The 18,022-nt window shown below is 64.5% G+C and overlaps 4 pseudogenes; all 4 read left to right on the top strand.

Annotated features, from left to right (window-relative positions):
* The first annotated feature begins 2,347 nt into the window (after positions 1-2,347).
* On the top strand, positions 2,348-3,706 carry LOC147797412 (large subunit ribosomal RNA; annotated as a pseudogene).
* Positions 3,707-6,542: 2,836 nt separating this feature from the next.
* Positions 6,543-7,900, top strand: LOC147797411 (large subunit ribosomal RNA; annotated as a pseudogene).
* Positions 7,901-10,795: 2,895 nt separating this feature from the next.
* Positions 10,796-12,153, top strand: LOC147797410 (large subunit ribosomal RNA; annotated as a pseudogene).
* Positions 12,154-15,049: 2,896 nt separating this feature from the next.
* LOC147797409 (large subunit ribosomal RNA) lies at positions 15,050-16,396 on the top strand (annotated as a pseudogene).
* The last annotated feature ends 1,626 nt before the right edge of the window (positions 16,397-18,022 follow it).

Raw genomic sequence — 18,022 nt, 5'->3', positions numbered from 1 at the left:
TCCAGTTACGCTTCGACTCGGGCGCAAAAACTGACTCGGCCCCACCGGCGAGAGCCGGGGATACGCTGCCGGGCCGCGAGGCTTATCCGGCCGCCCAAAAGCTGATTTGAAATCCGGGGCCGGAGGTGCACCCTGCAAGAGGGCTCTAATGGGAGTGGCGCCACGTGCCAGCGGGCGGGTAGGGACCGTTGCCTCGGGCCCAATGGCGGAGTCTCGCAGCGGGCGGCGCCGGTCCCGCTGTGGGTGTCGGACGGGCGGCGTTGCGTGGGCGCCCACTGAAGATTTCTTCCCCGGACTTGGTGGTGCGCGAAAGGTCGGATCTCCGGTTTCGACCCGACTCGGGCGCAAAAACCGACTCGTCCCCACTTGCCAACGCGTCGGCGAGGCACCCCGGCTCTCGAGAGAGTCTCTCGTCGGGGTCTGTTGGGCCCGAAACGTGCTTATTTTAATGAGAGCGTTTTGAACCTTAACCCCCACTCCCTGGTTTGCCTTTTTATAGGGGGGAGGGTGTCTCCGCGGCGAATTGCCGTCCTTGGGAAAAAAAACCCGCCGCAGCCGCACGCGGACCCTCTAAAGCCGTGCATTTCCGACACGCTTCCCCGGGCGAAAACGGCTCCATGCCGGCGGGTTGCGTGGTGCGGCGCGGTGAATCGCCTTTTTCGGAAAACCTGGTCCAAGAGGTTCGGATGTCCGGGGTTGCCCGCGGAGAGCGGGCCGGGCGCTTCAGGCATGGCGTCCATCGGCTCGCCGGCCCACCCAAGGCCTCTGAGAGGGCTTTGCCCCGGGACAGGTTGGGCCCAAAACGTGCGTATTTCAATGAGAGCGTTTTGGACCTTAACCCCCACTCCCTGGTTTGCCTATTTATAGGGGGAGGGTGGTCTGGAGCTCAGCTCCAGCTGCCAGAAATCAGTACAGCCATATATTGTCCATACAATACGGCAATTCCTGCAGGGTGGAGCCCAAGCCTCCGGAGCGATTCCCCCTGGGGTCTGGACAAGCCCCGCTCCGTAGCGGCTCAAGGAAAGTGGCTGCTCGCCGTCCCGCCGGGAGGCCCTCCGGGCGCTCCGTTAACGGCGTTTCTCTGCGTGGCCGGCCCGACCCTTCATGCCCAGAAGAGCGTCGGCCGGCCCGCCCGGCCTTGCCCAGAGGTGTCGGAAAGGCCGCTCCCGGGCCGCGGCCGGCCCTGCCGGAGAGCCCCGGGACGGGAGGTGCGGAAAAAGTGGCAGCCCGCCGCCCCGCAGGGAGGCCCCAGCGAGGACACTGGCTGCAGGCGGCAACAAGGGGAGTCCAAAGAGACCGGTAGGTTGCGGCGCAGGTTTCCCCCGCTCTCTGGCGAGGATGATACGGGAGATCTGCGGGCAAGGCAGGCAGGTAGGCGAGGGGCACCGGCCGGGCGGGTAGTTCCCCGGGGGAGGTCGGCGCTGAGTATCCGCCCCACAAACGAGCGCCGGTCGTGGCCCCAAACCGAACAAGAAAGACACAGGCGGCCTCGAGGGAGCGCGCCGGAAAGGAGGCCAGGCAAGCAGGGCAGGCCGAGAAAGAAAAAGGGGAGGCCCGGACCCGGCCAACGGGGACCGAGTGCCGCCGGCCCCGTGGCAGATCTCCGAGTGGACCGCCGGAGAGGGAGCGGGCGCTCAGCGCCGAGAGAGAGAAGAGAGGGCCGCGGAGGGAAGCCCTCCTTCCTGGCAGCCGCCGAGGCGCCGGGCGGGCCCTGAGAGGCGAGAGAGAGAGTGAGAGGCCGAGGCCTATTGCGAACCCATCGACCTCAGGTCGGGCGAGAGGACCCGCCGGGTTGGGGCGCCGCATTTGGGGCCGACGCTCATCAGAGCCCAGAAAAGGCGTAGCTTAATACGGGCAGCAGGCCGGTGGCCATGGAAGTCGACTAGCCCTGAAAATGAATGGCACTGAGAGTGCCGCCCACACCTGGCCGTCGGGGCAGAGAGCGAGTGGGACCGCCGGCCGGTTGGTACGCCCCGACGAGTAGGAGGGCCGCCGCGGTGGGCGTCGAAGCGCCGGCCGCCAGGCCGCGTGGAGCCGCCGCGGGCGCAGATCTTGGTGGTAGTAGCAAATATTGGAGTGAGATCCTCGAGGGCCGAGTGGCGGAGAAGGCTTGCATGCGATCAGCAGTTGTACATGGGTCAGTCGATCCTAAGCCCCAGGGAGGTTCCGCTCCCAGCGGAGGCGGGCGCCCCCCACCTCGCGGGGCCGGGGCCTCGCCCCCCGGGCGAAACGGAATCGGGTCAATATTCCCAAACCCGCAGGCGGAGCCCTACGTCCTCCTTGGCGGTCCGATCTGCGAAGCAAGCGAGCCCCAGACGCCGGTCGGGGACCCGGGAAGAGTTTCCTTTTCTTGCTAAGGGGCGGGATCCCTGGAATCGGCTGGTCCGGAGCTAGGGCGCTGGGCGAGCCCGGACCGGCGTGGGGCCCGCCTCGTGGACAGTCCTCGCTGCGGCCGCTTCGGCCGGCGCCCGGCAGCCGGCTCAGAACTGGTACGGACCAGGGGAATCCGACTGTCTAATGAAAAACAGAGCATCGCGACGTCTGCAGCCGGGGCGCTGACGCGATGTGATTTCTGCCCAGTGCTCTGAATGTCAAAGTGAAGAAATTCAGCGAAGTGCGGGTAAACGGCGGGAGTAACTATGACTCTTTTAAGGTAGCCAAATGCCTCGTCATCTAATTAATGACGTGCATGAATGGATTAACGAGATTCCCACTGTCCCTATCTATCTAGAGAAACCACAGCCAAGGGAACGGGCTTGGCAGAATCAGCTTGACTCTAGTCTGACCTTGTGAAGAGACACGGAGGGGTGTGGGATAGGTGGGAGGGCCCCAGGCCCGACGCTGAAATGCCACTACTCTCGTGGTTTCTTTACTTAGCCGGTGAGGCGGGGAGCTGGCCCAGTCTTCCGGCGCTACGCGGCCGGCCGCCACCCGCTCCGGCGACAGCTTCAGTCGGGGACTTTGACTGGGGCGGTACATCTGTCAAAGGGTAACGCAGGTGTCCTAAGGCGAGCTCAGCGAGGACGGAAACCTCGCGCGGAGCAAAAGGGCAAAAGCTCGTTTGAATCTGATTTTCAGCATGAATACAGACCGTGAAAGCGTGGCCTATCGATCCTTTTGAGCTTCGCAGTTTGAAGCGAGAGGTATCAGAAATGTTACCACAGTGATAACTGGGTAGTGGCAGCCAAACGTTCATAGCGATGTTGCTGTTTGATCCTTCGATGTCGACTCTTCCTATCATTGCGAAGCGTTGGATTGTTCACCCACCAATGGGGAACGTGAGCTGGCTTTGGACCGCCGTGAGACAGGTAGTTTTACCCTACTGATGAGAGGTCGCCGTCACGGCAATCCTGCTCAGTACGAGAGGAACCGCAGATTCGGACCCCTGGTTCAGGCGCTCGGTCGAGAGGCCGGTGGTGCGAGACTACCACCCGAGAGATTACGGCTAAACGCCTCTAAGTCGAAATCTCTGCCGGTGCGCGGCCCGCGTCAGCGCCCACCCGCTCTTGCCTGGAGGGGGGCCGGGCCGACTCCGCCCGCGGCCCCTGCCCGGGGGCCGGGAACTCCGGCGCAAGCCGAACCGCCGTCTCGAGAGGGACGCCAGATCACTTGCAGACGACTTGGGTATGGATTGGGGTGTCGTGGCCAGTAGAGCAGCCGCTTTGCTGTGATCTGCTAAAACTAAAGCTTTCGAACCGAGGGATTTGCCCGCGCCGCAGACGGGCCGATCCTGGCGGGCCGGGTCGGACGACGTCGCTGCTGCGGGAGCGGCTTCTGGGAGAGGGGTGGTGGGGTCCAGCAGCGGGGGGAGGAGGTCGAGCGCGGAGGGCCGGCCGGCGCCGCCCGGTGGCCCTCGGGCGGACCGGCCTTGGAGGAGGAGACCGGGGAGGACCAGCGGCGTGCCCGGCGGCACTCGGACTCGGCAGAGGAACGGACGGCGGAGTAAACGAGCGCTTTCCCTGAGGCCGAGGATTGGCTGCTGGGCTGCATGTCTGACACGGCCGCCCCAAACTGACTTGAAATCCACGTTTAATAGTGTATCCCGCAGGAGGGCTCTCGGGGAGTTGCCAAGTCGGTCCCAATGCCATCGCGCGATCATCTGTTCGGCACGGAAAAACCATGGCTTCCAGCCCGAGTGCGGCATCTGGCAGCGGGCGGCGTCGGTCCCGCCGTGGGTGCCGGACGGGGAGCGTTACGTGGGTGCCCGCTAAAGATTTCTTCCTCGGACTTCCTTGACCGCGAAAGGGCTCATCCCCAGTTACGCTTCGACTCGGGCGCAAAAACTGACTCGGCCCCACCGGCGAGAGCCGGGGATACGCTGCCGGGCCGCGAGGCTTATCCGGCCGCCCAAAACCTGATTTGAAATCCGGGGCCGGAGGTGCACCCTGCAAGAGGGCTCTAATGGGAGTGGCGCCACGTGCCAGCGGGCGGGTAGGGACCGGGGCCTCGGGCCCAAGGGCGGAGTCTCGCAGCGGGCGGCGCCGGTCCCGCTGTGGGTGTCGGACGGGCGGCGTTGCGTGGGCGCCCGCTGAAGATTTCTTCCCCGGACTTGGTGGTGCGCGAAAGGTCGGATCTCCGGTTTCGACCCGACTCGGGCGCAAAAACCGACTCGTCCCCACTTGCCAACCCGTCGGCGAGGCACCCCGGCTCTCGAGAGCGTCTCTCGTCGGGGTCTGTTGGGCCCGAAACGTGCGTATTTTAATGAGAGCGTTTTGAACCTTAACCCCCACTCCCTGGTTTGCCTTTTTATAGGGGGGAGGGTGTCTCCGCGGCGAATTGCCGTCCTCGGGAAAAAAAAAACCGCCGCAGCCGCACGCGGACCCTCTAAAGCCGTGCATTTCCGACATGCTTTCCCGGGCGAAAACGGCTCCATGCCGGCGGGTTGCGTGGTGCGGCGCGGTGAATCGCCTTTTTCGGAAAACCTGGTCCGAGAGGTTCGGATGTCCGGGGTTGCCCGCGGAGAGCGGGCCGGGCGCTTCAGGCATGGCGTCCATCGGCTCGCCGGCCCACCCAAGGCCTCTGAGAGGGCTTTGCCCCGGGACAGGTTGGGCCCAAAACGTGCGTATTTCAATGAGAGCGTTTTGGACCTTAACCCCCACTCCCTGGTTTGCCTATTTATAGGGGGAGGGTGGTCTGGAGCTCAGCTCCAGCTGCCACAAATCAGTACAGCCATATATTGTCCATACAATACGGCAATTCCTGCAGGGTGGAGCCCAAGCCTCCGGAGCGATTCCCCCTGGGGTCTGGACAAGCCCCGCTCCGAAGCGGCTCAAGGAAAGTGGCCGGCCCGACCCTTCATGCCCAGAAGAGCGTCGGCAGGCCCGCCCGGCCTTGCCCAGAGGTGTCGGAAAGGCCGCTCCCGGGCCGCGGCCGGCCCTGCCGGAGAGCCCCGGGACGGGAGGTGCGGAAAAAGTGGCAGCCCGCCGCCTCGCCGGGAGGCCCCAGCGAGGACACTGGCTGCAGGCGGCAACAAGGGGAGTCCAAAGAGACCGGTAGGTTGCAGCGCGGGTTTCCCCCGCTCTCTGGCGAGGATGATACGGGAGATCTGCGGGCAAGGCAGGCAGGTAGGCGAGGGGCACCGGCCGGGCGGGTCGTTCCCCGGGGGAGGTCGACGCTGAGTATCCGCCCCACAAACGAGCGCCGGTCGTGCCCCCAAACCGAACAAGAAAGACACAGGCGGCCTCGAGGGAGCGCGCCGGAAAGGAGGCCAGGCAGGCAGGGCAGGCCGAGAAAGAAAAAGGGGAGGCCCGGACCCGGCCAACGGGGACCGAGTGCCGCCGGCCCCGTGGCAGATCTCCGAGTGGACCGCCGGAGAGGGAGCAGGCGCCCAGCGCCGAGAGAGAGAGAAGAGAGGGCTGCGGAGGGAAGCCCTCCTTCCTGGCAGCCGCCGAGGCGCCGGGCGGGCCCTGAGAGGCGAGAGAGAGAGTGAGAGGCCGAGGCCTATTGCGAACCCATCGACCTCAGGTCGGGCGAGAGGACCCGCCGGGTTGGGGCGCCGCATTTGGGGCCGACGCTCATCAGAGCCCAGAAAAGGCGTTGCTTAATACGGGCAGCAGGCCGGTGGCCATGGAAGTCGACTAGCCCTGAAAATGAATGGCACTGAGAGTGCCGCCCACACCTGGCCGTCGGGGCAGAGAGCGAGTGGGACCGCCGGCCGGTTGGTACGCCCCGACGAGTAGGAGGGCCGCCGCGGTGGGCGTCGAAGCGCCGGCCGCCAGGCCGCGTGGAGCCGCCGCGGGCGCAGATCTTGGTGGTAGTAGCAAATATTGGAGTGAGATCCTCGAGGGCCGAGTGGCGGAGAAGGCTTGCATGCGATCAGCAGTTGTACATGGGTCAGTCGATCCTAAGCTCCAGGGAGGTTCCGCTCCCAGCGGAGGCGGGCGCCCCCCACCTCGCGGGGCCGGGGCCTCGCCCCCCGGGCGAAACGGAATCGGGTCAATATTCCCAAACCCGCAGGCGGAGCCCTACGTCCTCCTTGGCGGTCCGATCTGCGAAGCAAGCGAGCCCCAGACGCCGGTCGGGGACCCGGGAAGAGTTTCCTTTTCTTGCTAAGGGGCGGGATCCCTGGAATCGGCTGGTCCGGAGCTAGGGCGCTGGGCGAGCCCGGACCGGCGTGGGGCCCGCCTCGTGGACAGTCCTCGCTGCGGCCGCTTCGGCCGGCGCCCGGCAGCCGGCTCAGAACTGGTACGGACCAGGGGAATCCGACTGTCTAATGAAAAACAGAGCATCGCGACGTCTGCAGCCGGGGCGCTGACGCGATGTGATTTCTGCCCAGTGCTCTGAATGTCAAAGTGAAGAAATTCAGCGAAGTGCGGGTAAACGGCGGGAGTAACTATGACTCTTTTAAGGTAGCCAAATGCCTCGTCATCTAATTAATGACGTGCATGAATGGATTAACGAGATTCCCACTGTGCCTATCTATCTAGCGAAACCACAGCCAAGGGAACGGGCTTGGCAGAATCAGCTTGACTCTAGTCTGACCTTGTGAAGAGACACGGAGGGGTGTGGGATAGGTGGGAGGGCCCCAGGCCCGACGCTGAAATGCCACTACTCTCGTGGTTTCTTTACTTAGCCGGTGAGGCGGGGAGCTGGCCCAGTCTTCCGGCGCTACGCGGCCGGCCGCCACCCGCTCCGGCGACAGCTTCAGTCGGGGACTTTGACTGGGGCGGTACATCTGTCAAAGGGTAACGCAGGTGTCCTAAGGCGAGCTCAGCGAGGACGGAAACCTCGCGCGGAGCAAAAGGGCAAAAGCTCGTTTGAATCTGATTTTCAGCATGAATACAGACCGTGAAAGCGTGGCCTATCGATCCTTTTGAGCTTCGCAGTTTGAAGCGAGAGGTATCAGAAATGTTACCACAGTGATAACTGGGTAGTGGCAGCCAAGCGTTCATAGCGATGTTGCTGTTTGATCCTTCGATGTCGGCTCTTCCTATCATTGCGAAGCGTTGGATTGTTCACCCACCAATGGGGAACGTGAGCTGGCTTTGGACCGCCGTGAGACAGGTAGTTTTACCCTACTGATGAGAGGTCGCCGTCACGGCAATCCTGCTCAGTACGAGAGTAACCGCAGATTCGGACCCCTGGTTCAGGCGCTCGGTCGAGAGGCCGGTGGTGCGAGACTACCACCCGAGAGATTACGGCTAAACGCCTCTAAGTCGAAATCTCTGCCGGTGCGCGGCCCGCGTCAGCGCCCACCCGCTCTTGCCTGGAGGGGGGCCGGGCCGACTCCGCCCGCGGCCCCTGCCCGGGGGCCGGGAACTCCGGCGCAAGCCGAACCGCCGTCTCGAGAGGGACGCCAGATCACTTACAGACGACTTGGGTATGGATTGGGGTGTCGTGCCCAGTAGAGCAGCCGCTTGCTGTGATCTGCTAAAACTAAAGCTTTCGATCCGAGGGATTTGCCCGCGCCGCAGACGGGCCGATCCTGGCGGGCCGGGTCGGACGACGTCGCTGCTGCGGGAGCGGCTTCTGGGAGAGGGGTGGTGGGGTCCAGCAGCGGGGGGAGGAGGTCGAGCGCGGAAAGCCGGCCGGCGCCGCCCGGTGGCCCTCGGGCGGACCGGCCTTGGAGGAGGAGACCGGGGAGTACCAGCGGCGTGCCCGGCGGCACTCGGACTCGGCAGAGGAACTGACGGCGGAGTAAACGAGCGCTTTCCCTGAGGCCGAGGATTGGCTGCTGGGCTGCATGTCTGACACGGCCGCCCCAAACTGACTTGAAATCCACGTTTAATAGTGTATCCCGCAGGAGGGCTCTCGGGGAGTTGCCAAGTCGGTCCCAATGCCATCGCGCGATCAGCTGTTCGGCACGGAAAACCATGGCTTCCAGCCCCAGTGCGGCATCTGGCAGCGGGCGGCGTCGGTCCCGCCGTGGGTGCCGGACGGGGAGCGTTACGTGGGTGCCCGCTAAAGATTTCTTCCTCGGACTTCCTTGACCGCGAAAGGGCTCATCTCCAGTTACGCTTCGACTCGGGCGCAAAAACTGACTCGGCCCCACCGGCGAGAGCCGGGGTTACGCTGCCGGGCCGCGAGGCTTATCCGGCCGCCCAAAACCTGATTTGAAATCAGGGGCCGGAGGTGCACCCTGCAAGAGGGCTCTAATGGGAGTGGCGCCACGTGCCAGCGGGCGGGTAGGGACCGGGGCCTCGGGCCCAAGGGCGGAGTCTCGCAGCGGGCGGCGCCGGTCCCGCTGTGGGTGTCGGACGGGCGGCGTTGCGTGGGCGCCCACTGAAGATTTCTTCCCCGGACTTGGTGGTGCGCGAAAGGTCGGATCTCCGGTTTCGACCCGACTCGGGCGCAAAAACCGACTCGTCCCCACTTGCCAACGCGTCGGCGAGGCACCCCGGCTCTCGAGAGAGTCTCTCGTCGGGGTCTGTTGGGCCCGAAACGTGCTTATTTTAATGAGAGCGTTTTGAACCTTAACCCCCACTCCCTGGTTTGCCTTTTTATAGGGGGGAGGGTGTCTCCGCGGCGAATTGCCGTCCTTGGGGGAAAAAAAACCCGCCGCAGCCGCACGCGGACCCTCTAAAGCCGTGCATTTCCGACACGCTTCCCCGGGCGAAAACGGCTCCATGCCGGCGGGTTGCGTTGTGCGGCGCGGTGAATCGCCTTTTTCGGAAAACCTGGTCCGAGAGGTTCGGATGTCCGGGGTTGCCCGCGGAGAGCGGGCCGGGCGCTTCAGGCATGGCGTCCATCGGCTCGCCGGCCCACCCAAGGCCTCTGAGAAGGCTTTGCCCCGGGACAGGTTGGGCCCAAAACGTGCGTATTTCAATGAGAGCGTTTCGGACCTTAACCCCCACTCCCTGGTTTGCCTATTTATAGGGGGAGGGTGGTCTGGAGCTCAGCTCCAGCTGCCAGAAATCAGTACAGCCATATATTGTCCATACAATACGGCAATTCCTGCAGGGTGGAGCCCAAGCCTCCGGAGCGATTCCCCCTGGGGTCTGGACAAGCCCCGCTCCGTAGCGGCTCAAGGAAAGTGGCTGCTCGCCGTCCCGCCGGGAGGCCCTCCGGGCGCTCCGTTAACGGCGTTTCTCTGCGCGGCCGGCCCGACCCTTCATGCCCAGAAGAGCGTCGGCCGGCCCGCCCGGCCTTGCCCAGAGGTGTCGGAAAGGCCGCTCCCGGGCCGCGGCCGGCCCTGCCGGAGAGCCCCGGGACGGGAGGTGCGGAAAAAGTGGCAGCCCGCCGCCCCGCCGGGAGGCCCCAGCGATGACACTGGCTGCAGGCGGCAACAAGGGGAGTCCAAAGAGACCGGTAGGTTGCGGCGCAGGTTTCCCCCGCTCTCTGGCGAGGATGATACGGGAGATCTGCGGGCAAGGCAGGCAGGTAGGCGAGGGGCACCGGCCGGGCGGGTCGTTCCCCGGGGGAGGTCGGCGCTGAGTATCCGCCCCACAAACGAGCGCCGGTCGTGGCCCCAAACCGAACAAGAAAGACACAGGCGGCCTCGAGGGAGCGCGCCGGAAAGGAGGCCAGGCAAGCAGGGCAGGCCGAGAAAGAAAAAGGGGAGGCCCGGACCCGGCCAACGGGGACCGAGTGCCGCCGGCCCCGTGGCAGATCTCCGAGTGGACCGCCGGAGAGGGAGCGGGCGCCCAGCGCCAAGAGAGAGAAGAGAGGGCCGCGGAGGGAAGCCCTCCTTCCTGGCAGCCGCCGAGGCGCCGGGCGGGCCCTGAGAGGCGAGAGAGAGAGTGAGAGGCCGAGGCCTATTGCGAACCCATCGACCTCAGGTCGGGCGAGAGGACCCGCCGGGTTGGGGCGCCGCATTTGGGGCCGACGCTCATCAGAGCCCAGAAAAGGCGTTGCTTAATACGGGCAGCAGGCCGGTGGCCATGGAAGTCGACTAGCCCTGAAAATGAATGGCACTGAGAGTGCCGCCCACACCTGGCCGTCGGGGCAGAGAGCGAGTGGGACCGCCGGCCGGTTGGTACGCCCCGACGAGTAGGAGGGCCGCCGCGGTGGGCGTCGAAGCGCCGGCCGCCAGGCCGCGTGGAGCCGCCGCGGGCGCAGATCTTGGTGGTAGTAGCAAATATTGGAGTGAGATCCTCGAGGGCCGAGTGGCGGAGAAGGCTTGCATGCGATCAGCAGTTGTACATGGGTCAGTCGATCCTAAGCCCCAGGGAGGTTTCGCTCCCAGCTGAGGCGGGCGCCCCCCTCCTCGCGGGGCCGGGGCCTCGCCCCCCGGGCGAAACGGAATCGGGTCAATATTCCCAAACCCGCAGGCGGAGCCCTACGTCCTCCTTGGCGGTCCGATCTGCGAAGCAAGCGAGCCCCAGACGCCGGTCGGGGACCCGGGAAGAGTTTCCTTTTCTTGCTAAGGGGCGGGATCCCTGGAATCGGCTGGTCCGGAGCTAGGGCGCTGGGCGAGCCCGGACCGGCGTGGGGCCCGCCTCGTGGACAGTCCTCGCTGCGGCCGCTTCGGCCGGCGCCCGGCAGCCGGCTCAGAACTGGTACGGACCAGGGGAATCCGACTGTCTAATGAAAAACAGAGCATCGCGACGTCTGCAGCCGGGGCGCTGACGCGATGTGATTTCTGCCCAGTGCTCTGAATGTCAAAGTGAAGAAATTCAGCGAAGTGCGGGTAAACGGCGGGAGTAACTATGACTCTTTTAAGGTAGCCAAATGCCTCGTCATCTAATTAATGACGTGCATGAATGGATTAACGAGATTCCCACTGTCCCTATCTATCTAGCGAAACCACAGCCAAGGGAACGGGCTTGGCAGAATCAGCTTGACTCTAGTCTGACCTTGTGAAGAGACACGGAGGGGTGTGGGATAGGTGGGAGGGCCCCAGGCCCGACGCTGAAATGCCACTACTCTCGTGGTTTCTTTACTTAGCCGTTGAGGCGGGGAGCTGGCCCAGTCTTCCGGCGCTACGCGGCCGGCCGCCACCCGCTCCGGCGACAGCTTCAGTCGGGGACTTTGACTGGGGCGGTACATCTGTCAAAGGGTAACGCAGGTGTCCTAAGGCGAGCTCAGCGAGGACGGAAACCTCGCGCGGAGCAAAAGGGCAAAAGCTCGTTTGAATCTGATTTTCAGCATGAATACAGACCGGGAAAGCGTGGCCTATCGATCCTTTTGAGCTTCGCAGTTTGAAGCGAGAGGTATCAGAAATGTTACCACAGTGATAACTGGGTAGTGGCAGCCAAGCGTTCATAGCGATGTTGCTGTTTGATCCTTCGATGTCGGCTCTTCCTATCATTGCGAAGCGTTGGATTGTTCACCCACCAATGGGGAACGTGAGCTGGCTTTGGACCGCCGTGAGACAGGTAGTTTTACCCTACTGATGAGAGGTCGCCGTCACGGCAATCCTGCTCAGTACGAGAGTAACCGCAGATTCGGACCCCTGGTTCAGGCGCTCGGTCGAGAGGCCGGTGGTGCGAGACTACCACCCGAGAGATTACGGCTAAACGCCTCTAAGTCGAAATCTCTGCCGGTGCGCGGCCCGCGTCAGCGCCCACCCGCTCTTGCCTGGAGGGGGGCCGGGCCGACTCCGCCCGCGGCCCCTGCCCGGGGGCCGGGAACTCCGGCGCAAGCCGAACCGCCGTCTCGAGAGGGACGCCAGATCACTTACAGACGACTTGGGTATGGATTGGGGTGTCGTGCCCAGTAGAGCAGCCGCTTGCTGTGATCTGCTAAAACTAAAGCTTTCGATCCGAGGGATTTGCCCGCGCCGCAGACGGGCCGATCCTGGCGGGCCGGGTCGGACGACGTCGCTGCTGCGGGAGCGGCTTCTGGGAGAGGGGTGGTGGGGTCCAGCAGCGGGGGGAGGAGGTCGAGCGCGGAAAGCCGGCCGGCGCCGCCCGGTGGCCCTCGGGCGGACCGGCCTTGGAGGAGGAGACCGGGGAGTACCAGCGGCGGGCCCGGCGGCACTCGGACTCGGCAGAGGAACTGACGGCGGAGTAAACGAGCGCTTTCCCTGAGGCCGAGGATTGGCTGCTGGGCTGCATGTCTGACACGGCCGCCCCAAACTGACTTGAAATCCACGTTTAATAGTGTATCCCGCAGGAGGGCTCTCGGGGAGTTGCCAAGTCGGTCCCAATGCCATCGCGCGATCAGCTGTTCGGCACGGAAAAACCATGGCTTCCAGCCCCAGTGCGGCATCTGGCAGCGGGCGGCGTCGGTCCCGCCGTGGGTGCCGGACGGGGAGCGTTACGTGGGTGCCCGCTAAAGATTTCTTCCTCGGACTTCCTTGACCGCGAAAGGGCTCATCTCCAGTTACGCTTCGACTCGGGCGCAAAAACTGACTCGGCCCCACCGGCGAGAGCCGGGGATACGCTGCCGGGCCGCGAGGCTTATCCGGCCGCCCAAAACCTGATTTGAAATCAGGGGCCGGAGGTGCACCCTGCAAGAGGGCTCTAATGGGAGTGGCGCCACGTGCCAGCGGGCGGGTAGGGACCGGGGCCTCGGGCCCAAGGGCGGAGTCTCGCAGCGGGCGGCGCCGGTCCCGCTGTGGGTGTCGGACGGGCGGCGTTGCGTGGGCGCCCACTGAAGATTTCTTCCCCGGACTTGGTGGTGCGCGAAAGGTCGGATCTCCGGTTTCGACCCGACTCGGGCGCAAAAACCGACTCGTCCCCACTTGCCAACGCGTCGGCGAGGCACCCCGGCTCTCGAGAGAGTCTCTCGTCGGGGTCTGTTGGGCCCGAAACGTGCTTATTTTAATGAGAGCGTTTTGAACCTTAACCCCCACTCCCTGGTTTGCCTTTTTATAGGGGGGAGGGTGTCTCCGCGGCGAATTGCCGTCCTTGGGGAAAAAAAAACCCGCCGCAGCCGCACGCGGACCCTCTAAAGCCGTGCATTTCCGACACGCTTCCCCGGGCGAAAACGGCTCCATGCCGGCGGGTTGCGTTGTGCGGCGCGGTGAATCGCCTTTTTCGGAAAACCTGGTCCGAGAGGTTCGGATGTCCGGGGTTGCCCGCGGAGAGCGGGCCGGGCGCTTCAGGCATGGCGTCCATCGGCTCGCCGGCCCACCCAAGGCCTCTGAGAAGGCTTTGCCCCGGGACAGGTTGGGCCCAAAACGTGCGTATTTCAATGAGAGCGTTTTGGACCTTAACCCCCACTCCCTGGTTTGCCTATTTATAGGGGGAGGGTGGTCTGGAGCTCAGCTCCAGCTGCCAGAAATCAGTACAGCCATATATTGTCCATACAATACGGCAATTCCTGCAGGGTGGAGCCCAAGCCTCCGGAGCGATTCCCCCTGGGGTCTGGACAAGCCCCGCTCCGTAGCGGCTCAAGGAAAGTGGCTGCTCGCCGTCCCGCCGGGAGGCCCTCCGGGCGCTCCGTTAACGGCGTTTCTCTGCGCGGCCGGCCCGACCCTTCATGCCCAGAAGAGCGTCGGCCGGCCCGCCCGGCCTTGCCCAGAGGTGTCGGAAAGGCCGCTCCCGGGCCGCGGCCGGCCCTGCCGGAGAGCCCCGGGACGGGAGGTGCGGAAAAAGTGGCAGCCCGCCGCCCCGCCGGGAGGCCCCAGCGATGACACTGGCTGCAGGCGGCAACAAGGGGAGTCCAAAGAGACCGGTAGGTTGCGGCGCAGGTTTCCCCCGCTCTCTGGCGAGGATGATACGGGAGATCTGCGGGCAAGGCAGGCAGGTAGGCGAGGGGCACCGGCCGGGCGGGTCGTTCCCCGGGGGAGGTCGGCGCTGAGTATCCGCCCCACAAACGAGCGCCGGTCGTGGCCCCAAACCGAACAAGAAAGACACAGGCGGCCTCGAGGGAGCGCGCCGGAAAGGAGGCCAGGCAAGCAGGGCAGGCCGAGAAAGAAAAAGGGGAGGCCCGGACCCGGCCAACGGGGACCGAGTGCCGCCGGCCCCGTGGCAGATCTCCGAGTGGACCGCCGGAGAGGGAGCGGGCGCCCAGCGCCAAGAGAGAGAAGAGAGGGCCGCGGAGGGAAGCCCTCCTTCCTGGCAGCCGCCGAGGCGCCGGGCGGGCCCTGAGAGGCGAGAGAGAGAGTGAGAGGCCGAGGCCTATTGCGAACCCATCGACCTCAGGTCGGGCGAGAGGACCCGCCGGGTTGGGGCGCCGCATTTGGGGCCGACGCTCATCAGAGCCCAGAAAAGGCGTTGCTTAATACGGGCAGCAGGCCGGTGGCCATGGAAGTCGACTAGCCCTGAAAATGAATGGCACTGAGAGTGCCGCCCACACCTGGCCGTCGGGGCAGAGAGCGAGTGGGACCGCCGGCCGGTTGGTACGCCCCGACGAGTAGGAGGGCCGCCGCGGTGGGCGTCGAAGCGCCGGCCGCCAGGCCGCGTGGAGCCGCCGCGGGCGCAGATCTTGGTGGTAGTAGCAAATATTGGAGTGAGATCCTCGAGGGCCGAGTGGCGGAGAAGGCTTGCATGCGATCAGCAGTTGTACATGGGTCAGTCGATCCTAAGCCCCAGGGAGGTTCCGCTCCCAGCGGAGGCGGGCGCCCCCCACCTCGCGGGGCCGGGGCCTCGCCCCCCGGGCGAAACGGAATCGGGTCAATATTCCCAAACCCGCAGGCGGAGCCCTACGTCCTCCTTGGCGGTCCGATCTGCGAAGCAAGCGAGCCCCAGACGCCGGTCGGGGACCCGGGAAGAGTTTCCTTTTCTTGCTAAGGGGCGGGATCCCTGGAATCGGCTGGTCCGGAGCTAGGGCGCTGGGCGAGCCCGGACCGGCGTGGGGCCCGCCTCGTGGACAGTCCTCGCTGCGGCCGCTTCGGCCGGCGCCCAGCAGCCGGCTCAGAACTGGTACGGACCAGGGGAATCCGACTGTCTAATGAAAAACAGAGCATCGCGACGTCTGCAGCCGGGGCGCTGACGCGATGTGATTTCTGCCCAGTGCTCTGAATGTCAAAGTGAAGAAATTCAGCGAAGTGCGGGTAAACGGCGGGAGTAACTATGACTCTTTTAAGGTAGCCAAATGCCTCGTCATCTAATTAATGACGTGCATGAATGGATTAACGAGATTCCCACTGTCCCTATCTATCTAGCGAAACCACAGCCAAGGGAACGGGCTTGGCAGAATCAGCTTGACTCTAGTCTGACCTTGTGAAGAGACACGGAGGGGTGTGGGATAGGTGGGAGGGCCCCAGGCCCGACGCTGAAATGCCACTACTCTCGTGGTTTCTTTACTTAGCCGGTGAGGCGGGGAGCTGGCCCAGTCTTCCGGCGCTACGCGGCCGGCCGCCACCCGCTCCGGCGACAGCTTTAGTCGGGGACTTTGACTGGGGCGGTACATCTGTCAAAGGGTAACGCAGGTGTCCTAAGGCGAGCTCAGCGAGGACGGAAACCTCGCGCGGAGCAAAAGGGCAAAAGCTCGTTTGAATCTGATTTTCAGCATGAATACAGACCGTGAAAGCGTGGCCTATCGATCCTTTTGAGCTTCGCAGTTTGAAGCGAGAGGTATCAGAAATGTTACCACAGTGATAACTGGGTAGTTGCAGCCAAGCGTTCATAGCGATGTTGCTGTTTGATCCTTCGATGTCGGCTCTTCCTATCATTGCGAAGCGTTGGATTGTTCACCCACCAATGGGGAACGTGAGCTGGCTTTGGACCGCCGTGAGACAGGTAGTTTTACCCTACTGATGAGAGGTCGCTGTCACGGCAATCCTGCTCAGTACGAGAGGAACCGCAGATTCGGACCCCTGGTTCAGGCGCTCGGTGGTGCGAGACTACCACCCGAGAGATTACGGCTAAACGCCTCTAAGTCGAAATCTCTGCCGGTGCGCGGCCCGCGTCAGCGCCCACCCACTCTTGCCTGGAGGGGGGCCGGGCCGACTCCGCCCACGGCCCCTTGCCCGGGGGCCGGGAACTCCGGCGCAAGCCGAACCGCCGTCTCGAGAGGGACGCCAGATCACTTGCAGACGACTTGGGTATGGATTGGGGTGTCGTGCCCAGTAGAGCAGCCGCTTGCTGTGATCTGCTAAAACTAAAGCTTTCGAACCGAGGGATTTGCGCGCGCCGCAGACGGGCCGATCCTGGCGGGCCGGGTCGGACGACGTCGCTGCTGCGGGAGCGGCTTCTGGGAGAGGGGTGGTGGGGTCCAGCAGCGGGGGGAAGAGGTCGAGCGCGGAGGGCCGGCAGGCGCCGCCCGGTGGCCCTCGGGCGGACCGGCCTTGGAGGAGGAGACCGGGGAGTACCAGCGGCGGGCCCGGCGGCACTCGGACTCGGCAGAGGAACTGACGGCGGAGTAAACGAGCGCTTTCCCTGAGGCCGAGGATTGGCTGCTGGGCTGCATGTCTGACACGGCCGCCCCAAACTGACTTGAAATCCACGTTTAATAGTGTATCCCGCAGGAGGGCTCTCGGGGAGTTGCCAAGTCGGTCCCAATGCCATCGCGCGATCAGCTGTTCGGCACGGAAAAACCATGGCTTCCAGCCCGAGTGCGGCATCTGGCATCGGGCGGCGTCGGTCCCGCCGTGGGTGCCGGACGGGGAGCGTTACGTGGGTGCCCGCTAAAGATTTCTTCCTCGGACTTCCTTGACCGCGAAAGGGCTCATCTCCAGTTACGCTTCGACTCGGGCGCAAAAACTGACTCGGCCCCACCGGCGAGAGCCGGGGATACGCTGCCGGGCCGCGAGGCTTATCCGGCCGCCAAAAACCTGATTTGAAATCCGGGGCCGGAGGTTCACCCTCCAGGAGGGCTCTAATGGGAGTGGCGCCACGTGCCAGCGGGCGGGTAGGGACCGGGGCCTCGGGCCCAAGGGCGGAGTCTCGCAGCGGGCGGCGCCGGTCCCGCTGTGGGTGTCGGACGGGCGGCGTTGCGTGGGCGCCCGCTGAAGATTTCTTCCCCGGACTTGGTGGTGCGCGAAAGGTCGGATCTCCGGTTTCAACCCGACTCGGGCGCAAAAACCGACTCGTCCCCATTTGCAAACGCGTCGGCGAGGCACCCCGGCTCTCGAGAGCGTCTCTCGTCGGGGTCTGTTGGGCCCGAAACGTGCGTATTTTAATGAGAGCGTTTTGAACCTTAACCCCCACTCCCTGGTTTGCCTTTTTATAGGGGGGAGGGTGTCTGCGCGGCGAATTACCGTCCTGGGGAAAAAAACCCGCCGCAGCCGCACGCGGACCCTCTAAAGCCGTGCATTTCCGACATGCTTCCCCGGGCGAAAACGGCTCCATGCCGGCGGGTTGCGTTGTGCGGCGCGGTGAATCGCCTTTTTCGGAAAACCTGGTCCGAGAGGTTCGGATGTCCGGGGTTGCCCGCGGAGAGCGGGCCGGGCGCTTCAGGCATGGCGTCCATCGGCTCGCCGGCTCACCCAAGGCCTCTGAGAGGGCTTTGCCCCGGGACAGGTTGGGCCCAAAACGTGCGTATTTCAATGAGAGCGTTTTGGACCTTAACCCCCACTCCGTGGTTTGCCTATTTATAGGGGGAGGGTGGTCTGGAGCTCAGCTCCAGCTGCCAGAAATCAGTACAGCCATATATTGTCCATACAATACGGCAATTCCTGCAGGGTGAACCCAAGCCTCCGGAGCGATTCCCCCTGGGGTCTGGACAAGCCCCGCTCCGTAGCGGCTCAAGGAAAGTGGCTGCTCGCCGTCCCGCCGGGAGGCCCTCCGGGCGCTCCGTTAACGGCGTTTCT

Source organism: Acanthaster planci, linkage group LG11, assembly GCF_054643075.1.
Source record: "Acanthaster planci isolate LZ-2023a linkage group LG11, COTS_SCS, whole genome shotgun sequence".
Taxonomy (NCBI): Eukaryota; Metazoa; Echinodermata; class Asteroidea; order Valvatida; family Acanthasteridae; genus Acanthaster; species Acanthaster planci.
This window is presented reverse-complemented; position numbering and strand designations above follow the sequence as displayed.